The sequence below is a fragment of the Cupressus sempervirens genome, chromosome 5 (genome assembly GCF_028749045.1).
Source record: "Cupressus sempervirens isolate cs-2001-9-10 chromosome 5, ASM2874904v1, whole genome shotgun sequence".
Lineage (NCBI taxonomy): Eukaryota > Viridiplantae > Streptophyta > Pinopsida > Cupressales > Cupressaceae > Cupressus > Cupressus sempervirens.
In genome coordinates this window covers 418,339,610-418,348,558 of record NC_143122.1, presented here as the reverse complement: position 1 = coordinate 418,348,558, position 8,949 = coordinate 418,339,610, and the positions used below count along the sequence as shown (strand labels likewise).

The following is an 8,949-nucleotide window of genomic DNA, read 5'->3' as shown; positions in this document are numbered from 1 at the left end:
TGATAAGATTTATTGTCTATGTGGTTTTTCGTTCTTTTGGGGTTTGCATTTTCCCCTCCTATTGGAATGCTATTGGTTGCCGATATATATTTTTGGCTGAATTGTGACGCTACTAGGGTTTCTCATTATGGGAGGATAGGGCTCATTTTGGAATCTACTGTCTCTATATGTGTTTTGTGTGAGGGCTCTAGGATTTAGTTGGGGTAATACCTATTGATGGTGGGGATGCTTTTGGAGTTTCTCATGTTCGATCTGAGAATCCTGAGAGGGAGCTTGCTTTCCTTTTTCTATCCTCTCCCATCTTCGTGTATTTCATCTTTGAGAAGAAGGATTCCTCCTACTCTATCTACGTTTTGTTCTGGTCTTATTTTTCCATGCTATGGGTGCCGCTTCTGAGATTTTGATTAAGGCCCTTCGATTTAGGGTTAGAGTTTGTAGCTTGGGGAACTATAGGATTCTGTGTTGAGATGACCCTAACAATGCAGTTGTAGGACTTACCATACTTTCATTTTTGTGTTTTCTAAAGATTCTACTTTTGTCCATTCTATCCTAGATTAATTTATTTGGCTCCTTTCCTTGTTTTTGATTAGGGTTCGCTGACCTTGTTTTTTCCCTCTTGCATACCATCTTCCATCCTTCTCCATTCACTACTTTATTTTGTGGGTTAATTATATTGATTTGTTTGTCTTTTATCTTGGACCATTGCCTGCTTCCATCTTCTGGGCTTTGGTATAGGGCTGAGCCGCTACCATTTTTATCTATTTGTCCCTTATCACATGGAGTTTTGCCAATATTTCAAATTTGTTGCTGCATTGTAACATCAATTCTTTGTTTCCTTCTCTTGGGCTGTTTGAAATGGTCTTTTTTCATGGTGTTTGCATATTGGGTTTTTTCCAACTGCCATTAGGGATCTCCTTTACCTATTGGAATTTTGAGTATGTGGGGATATTGGAGTTGACTTGTGAGGTATTTCATATTGCTTTTTTTGCAATCACAAAGTTCGCCATAATTTATTAATTATTTTTATTTAATTTTAAATATGTTAATGATTTAAAATTTAACATAGTTTACATATTATATATTGTGCATTTATATTAATTAATATTTTTAAAAAACTTAGTCATTTTCAAATTTTCTTTATTTTATTAGAAATAGAAATATTTATTATTACTTAATATGTAGAATTCATTAAATTGATAAAATATATTTTTTCCCAATTCATTTAGGGCACAATCCCAACCTCGTCCCTTTTAAATGTCGGGAGCCTTGCACTCAGCAAGACTTGATCCCCAACATCTAAAAGGGATGACGCTGAGATCGTGTCCCATGCGAATTTGGAGGAATGAATACTCCTCAATCCTTGATTCTTAACCAAAGAGGTTAGACGCAAATTGCTAAACCTCATTAAAAAAAAAAAAATGTGTATTTATAATAATTAGATTTTGTATAATCTATTACACAAATGCTAAATTAGAGAGTTCTTTTCTTATTCCTAAACTCTAATACACATTGGAAATTCTAATACATAATACAGTTATGTAAAAAATCATTTTAAATTTACTTTAGAAATACATTAGATCCATTACAATAGATTTTTTAATATAAGAATGATGGAAAAAATAAATAGTTGGATTCTTAAAATTGAAAAAAATGCACCCTACAATTAATAAAAAATAGATTTTAAATAGACACTGAAAAACAATAGTATGATATTAAATTTTATAAATTTTAAAAAGAATTTATTTATAGTTTAAGTTATGGGTATGCCACTAGTTATATTATCTTCTGATAACAATTTATCTAGTGTAATTGACAAAATGTACTGAAGTCTTAGACTTCTTTTCATGATTCTATATAGTTTAAAAGTGACATATATTATAGAATTTACATAATATTATATTATTTATTAATTATAAACTTTCTTATATATCACTTTTCAACAATACATTATATTTGATGTGCCTAATTAGCAAGTAATATACTAATTATTTTGACTTTTAAACAGCTTTGCATGCATATCACAGGTAAGGATGTGGCACTTTTGTTAGCTCAATAGCAGAAGAGCTTTCGGGCTTGAGGTCTTGAGTTCTAAGATACCTATAGGTACTCAATAGTAATATATACAATTTAAATTAGTTAAAGATGCTGCTAGTGTTTGCTTGGTAGACTAAGTATAACTTTTTTGGCTTTTCAGAGTATTGTAGGTTTCAAATTTAGATCTTGTATTATAAGAGATCTCTAATAAGGATACTGAATTACTTTATAGCATAGCATAGTAAAGAATGGTTAAGAATCATCTTCGGTTGTTAAGCATTTATATGTTAGTAAGGTTCGATGTTTTAATGACTTTTTTAATAAAGATATAAAAATAAAATTTATGTTGTCACCTTCCTTTGCTAGGATATAGCTGACATTAAGAATAGGAAATAAAAGTTAATTTCCCAAGATATCTCTATTTTAATAAAGATATATGAAACTTGATTAGTAACGACTCTAATTGATAAGTCCAAAGGTAGGGTTGAAGCGCTCAACATTGTAATGGAAGGCAATCAAAGAATGGATAAAGGATGTTTTTTAGTCACCAGGTTTATCATTTATCTGATGATTATATGTATTTGTACTATTTGCATGAAACTTGTAAGCATTTATTATAAAACAAGCTGATTGGGGTATGCCCTTTTTATGATGTAATTATAAAAGACTTTGGTCCTGGGCTACATTGGAGGTTTTCTTCTCCGTTCTTTCCTATCAGTGCCCGTTTGAATGAAGATAAGCTAATGTAATTTTTTAATTTTATTAATGAATATAATCAAGGCCATGATCATTTATCGATAAAAAAATAAAATACATTATATTTATATTTTTAAGTATATTCAACATACAAACAATGAATTTATTAAAAATAAAAAATACTTTATATTTGATAAGATCAATACCAATATAATTCAATGTAAGACAAGTACATACGTTACCACTAGTTCGTTAATGAAAAAAATAGACAATAATATTTTTCTAAAACTTAAAATAAAAAGTCACTAAAATAACAAAACCATCATTAAAATAAATTCATATGACAGGTACGGGCGACCGACCGTCAAGTATCAGCGTATTGTCACAGAATTCCAATGCAGATATAGTGCCTAAAATTACATCTGTGGGAGATTTTGGAGTACACAAACCAGAAACAACAACGGCCTTCATTTTGAGGTAAGTTATACCGGTGTGAGAAATTACCAAGCTTAAGTTTTGCACCTTAATTGTGTATTCAGTTCTCAGAGCTCTGAATGCACGGTAATGGTTTATCTGTTTACTTGCGTATATATATTTGTAACGAGAATTGCACAATGCCGCAACAAAATCTGTTGGCAGACGGCCAAGCAGTCGTTTACAATCTAAAAGATTGCAGATTACACTTTTACATGAAACAGAATTCGAAAAGTGGCTTTGTATGATTTCTTTTTCTTATGCCGATTCATGCTATTATCAGATCTTTTGCCAACATCGGGTACATTGCAATTAAGTTGTAATTTTCTTCAAATTGCATTTGGAAACACTTTCACAAAAACAATTATCCATACTTGTAAGGGGAAGGCTACGGAATTTTTAAGAAATCGGCTATCCTGAATCAACTACTTGTGGAGCGAAGTGCTTAACCGGAACCTCCAACTAGGATTTCGCAACATCATTCAGGGAGCTTTGCTGTTTTATCCCATATAGTGAAATTTTGTTTAAAGAGGCTGATGCGCCTAGGTGGGACTGGTTTTCCTGGACTTGGCAATGCGTTCATGTTTGGTGTTCTACGGAGGTCGGGTCGCTATAATTATTTGCTAGGCTGGGTGTTTGAAATGAGATTGCTAGATTTCAAGATTCTTCGTTTTAATAATTTTTTATCATGTTGCCACTGGACATGCAAATTTCGTAATCTGCACCGTTGTTTAAAATCAACAATCAACATCCCTGTACCTTGAACAGACGAAGGCTTGGGATTTTGTACCTATTTTTTCAGTTATAATAGGTTTCTAAAATTTAACAAGAAGAAATGAAAATTGAACAATGTAAGAGTTGATATAGAATGTTCTATACCATGTAAGGCAAGGGTCCTATAGGGGACTCCAGCTCTATTTTTTATGCATAGATGGTCCAATGATTTTTTTTTCAGGGCTACACGATTATTTGGAATACTTTTGTGCAAAATATGAGTAGTTCTTTTTTAGGCTTTTGAAATTGAGCTGGTGAAAATGGGGTGGGGTTGGAAATTACCTCACCAGCTTAGGAAAAAATTCTGCCACATGTCAAAGATTTGCACATTTTATATCCACCAAAAAATATATATATTTTTATTATGATTGTAAATAAATATGATACCATAACTTTAAAATCTCTTAATTTGGTCTCCTGTATTTTAATTCATGGGACCACCAACTTTCTTAAATTTAGGAGCTGAACTATACTATAAAACTCATGAGACAAGCAACCTTTAAATATTCCTAAAAAATCTCAGCAGAGACATCTCTATTTTTATGGAAGCCCCTCTCCATGGGACCCCAGCCTTACTCACTCAAGATTTAGGCATTTCACGAAAGCGCAAGAGAGATTAACTAAAAAAGATTAATGCTCTTTTGTCAAAAAGATGCAGATGATTGATTGATTGAATGAATTTAGATTACAAATACAGGCCAAGGTGAACGTAATATTGCATAAGATTATGACACATGTCTTAATCTTATAACTTGAGACAACTAACATGATAGATATTAATTGACCTTAGAGAGAAGAAGTGAGCGTGATAAGATAAGATCCTTGACACCTAAGATGTCTAGAAAGATTTTTAGGACCTATGTGTACCCTAAATAAACTTCAGCTACACATGGGAAGAGGACCTAGTTAATGAACTAGCTAGGTAAAATACTTATTCCACAACAACACTCCTCTTATGTGCTATAATGTTCTGAAGGTGAACTTTGCCTAAAGGCAATCTCGGCCCGAAGGCAATTGTCCATGCTACATGTCCTTAGGGTGGAGTTGTCCGTGCTACTGTGCTACACGACCTCAAGGTGGAGTTGCCTGTGCTACACAACCTCAATTGCTCGTGCTACACGGCCTCAATGTGGAGTTGTCCGTGCTACACGACCTTAGTTTCTTGTGCTACACGGCCTCAACATGGAGTTGTTTGTGCCACATGACCTTAGTTTCCTGTGTTACATGGCCTCAGTTGTCCGTGCTACACAGCTTCAATTGCCCATGCTATGCGGTCGTACGATGATACTTAGGTAGTTTGTACAGTTCAAATCAAGAAGACAATATGGTCGTACGATGTGAGGGTGATGAGAGAGGTGTCCGTACAGTTGGTTGGAGGTGGTTGTACGGTTGGGAGCAAGATGGCAGTACGGTATGTGCGCAACATAGGGAGCTATATGGTATTGGTTGAGGTGTCAATATGGTTTGAAAATGCAGCCGTACGGTGAAATCTAGGAGTTGTACGGATGGATAAGAAAGTCGCAAAGGGTCGTCGGGGTGATGGATTAAGTTGCACTTTGAGATGCCGGAACAAGGTGAATATATTCGCCAGAAACGCCAATTAATGCCAGTACCAATATTGAAATCCAATCACAGATATACAAACATATGTATTTGCAAACAAAGATGGTGCGTGGAATTGCCAGATCCGAGCAAGTAATACAGAGACAGAGTAGGGTGAGGGTTGAATCCCACCGAAACTGGATTAGCCAAGTAGGGAAGATCTTTCACTTCCGAAATCGTGAACAACAGAGAACTCCAAGCAGGAATTCGTAGTACAAAAATAAATTCCAAAGTGCATGGCAACTACCACCCACATGTGGTGCTTACATACCCTTCAAAGGAACTCCTGAGGGTTTACAAAGATAGCCAACGACAACACCTACAGAAGCAATAAAAATAAAAATGAGTCCGAGATATACTAAATCAATAAGAACCACAAATACAAATATTATTAACTTGGGCCCCATTTTAATGAATTAAAGTAACTAACTAAAGGTCCTTTTATTATATCATTTAAATTCTGGGACTAATTAATTAATTAAATTAAATTAAATTATTACATAAAAAATTTGGGGACATGACGTGCAACTTAGGGAGAATTTATAGAAGTGCAAACAACACTATTAGGTCATGTCACATACTCTTGTACAAATGGAATGCAATGCGATCTCTCTAAATCGGAGAGAAGGAGAAAACCTAGTGAGACAAAAGTCCTCCCAAAGAGAGATGAAAATATAATGCTGTCAATGTAGAATGAGATGGACAAAACCCAATGCGAGGAAAAAGACCTCCCATGAGAGAGAACGAGAGGAGAGATTATGCACCCATCGCAATGTAGAGTCTCCTGCAATGATAGTAGATGCTCAACATTGAATGTCGAAGACGATCCAATATTACCAAACAACATTCCTCCCTCAAGGAAGAAACAAAACCAAGACAACATGCGGGTTGTCTTCCCATTCTTGAAAGAAAGATGTGGGAAGATGGATGAAAAGTAATGTCTTTGATCTCTCTCAAAGTTTCTCCATGTTGATTTCAAAAGCTGCCACAATTGTATCAAGCATTTTAGGTCTCACTAATGAAGACAAGAACCAAAAAGTTCAAAGAAACCGATGTATAATGTCATCCAAAGACAAGGATACCTCCTCTAAAGATAAAGAGACCTCGTCCAAATTTTTCTTAAAAGTATCCACACTCATGTCAAACATTGATGAATGGTCATGTAGAGAATGAGCAAAGGGGGCAGAGCGTTCCCTCACAATAATTGAAGAAGGATCATCTCAATCAAAGAATATGAATGGTGTCTTCCAAATTTTAATGTGGTACCCCAAAAATAAACTTGCAATGCTACCATGTGATCAGTTCATGAAGCCATTTCTAGAAGACAATGTGTGTCCTGCTACATTGAATTACATGAAATCGATACTTTGGAAACACAAGCGTCATCAAATGCAATAGTAGATGAAGGAGATGGAATATCAACACGTTTCTATGTTAAAGCATGTAGCTTTAGTCTGACAATAACTGTGATCAAGATCCATATATATATATATATATGCCAGTATGATTTACATATTGTTATATATACATACATACATATATACATACATACATATATATACCAATATGATTTACATATTGTTATATATACATACATACATACATACATACATACATATATATACCAGTATGATTTACATATTGTTATACATACATACATACATACATATAATCTCAGTATATGTAATTCTGCATATGATTGATACAATTGAACCGATGAACATATCAAGTTATCAGATTTAATCTCAGTATAACCAAAATTGTATCAAGTTATCTGTGAATCCAATATTTCATGATAGATCCAAGCATATAGAAATTCCTTACCACTATGTAAGACACATGGCAGGAAGAAGAGCTATTCAGTTGTTATATTAATATAGGTGATCAAACAATTGACATTCTCACTAGGGCTCTTCCTAAAGTGAAGGTTGATCATTTTAGAAAGGAACTTGGTATGGTTGAAATGTAAGTTTATGAGATTGAGTCTCAACTTTGTAAATTTGTATTATTTTTAATAAAGATGTTTAAAGTGTAAACTCTTTTGTCATATGTGTGACTCTGACGTATGGGCCTACCCTATGTACATTATTAAAAGGTGACAATCTTTTATAATGAAATGTTGACTCTAATATTATAAGGTGACGACTTTATAATTATTAGATTACTATCATGATGAATATCATGTGACTTGATATTCATGGACAAGTCATGATAGTTAAAAGGACATGTTGATAGATATCAGTCTCATGATATCTATAGAAGATCAGTATGCTCATTTTTATCATGGTGGATATTATGTGGCATAATATCTATGGATATACCATGATCTCTTATGGTAGATATCACGAGACTTGATATTTGTGTACACACCATCACTAGAAAGAATATCACGAGACTTGATTTTTTTAAGTATATCACTATCTAGGGGTATCACTTTTCAAATAAGGAGAACTTATATATATGCACTTTGTCTTCCCTAGCTAAGAGGGAGTGTTAAAGCATGTAGCTTCAATCTGACAATAACTGTGATCAAGATCCATATATATATATATATATATATATATATAATCTCAGTATATGTAATTCAGATTCTGCATATGATCGATACAGTTGAATTGATGAACATATATATATTATTTGAGATTATCAATATATATATTATTTGAGATCACATCTCAGCCATGGTTGAAACTTATTCTGATTCCTTTGATTTAAAGATCATTATTGATATGTATAAATACCAGGCTGCATATGAATCGAGTTCATTATGATCAGTTATACATCTTTAGACTTGTCTTAAGTCTAACTAAAATCGGGTATGATAAACTAACACTGAACCGATATGACGATGAATGGTCATGTCTCCATTCAGAGACATGCCCATTCACCCTCACACCCCTCTGTGTAATATGTATACTCGATTTGCCTAACATAAGAAGGCATCGAAATCAATTAATGCAATTATATCAAAGGATCGATAGCATCTCAAGTTCAAGATCATCTTTGTTATCTCTGTTATTTCTGTATTAACTTATACAGATTCTGGAGCAAATCAAATTCAGCGACATCAATGTTCAAACCTGCAATCAAAGTTGTGCATCAGTCAGCGTCACATTGAAATCTGGTAAGAAACTTTACACTCTAGAACCTCAAAAGATGAGAGAACTCCAAGATTCAAATGACCATACAAAATCTCCTCAAAAGTGTCACACTAGATGCCATAGTGTATACATACATTATCCAAAGGGAGCAAAATGTGAGAGGGTTTAAACTCAAGATTGGTGATCAACTTCCCCAATTGCAACAATATCTCTACCATGCAAGTCTTGAATAATGACAGACTTTGGTGTGAACTCAACACACTATCTT

At 33.8% G+C, this 8,949-nt stretch overlaps 1 protein-coding gene across 1 annotated transcript in view; it reads left to right on the top strand.

Annotated features, from left to right (window-relative positions):
- Window positions 1-3,060: 3,060 nt before the first annotated feature.
- EMB2453 (Tetratricopeptide repeat (TPR)-like superfamily protein) overlaps window positions 3,061-8,949 on the top strand; it is a 109,342-nt gene continuing 103,453 nt past the window's right edge. Inside the window, exon 1 of the mRNA XM_089830902.1 lies at window positions 3,061-3,207. The gene's annotated coding sequence lies outside the window, so the exon portion shown is untranslated. The remainder of the gene's footprint in view (window positions 3,208-8,949) is intronic.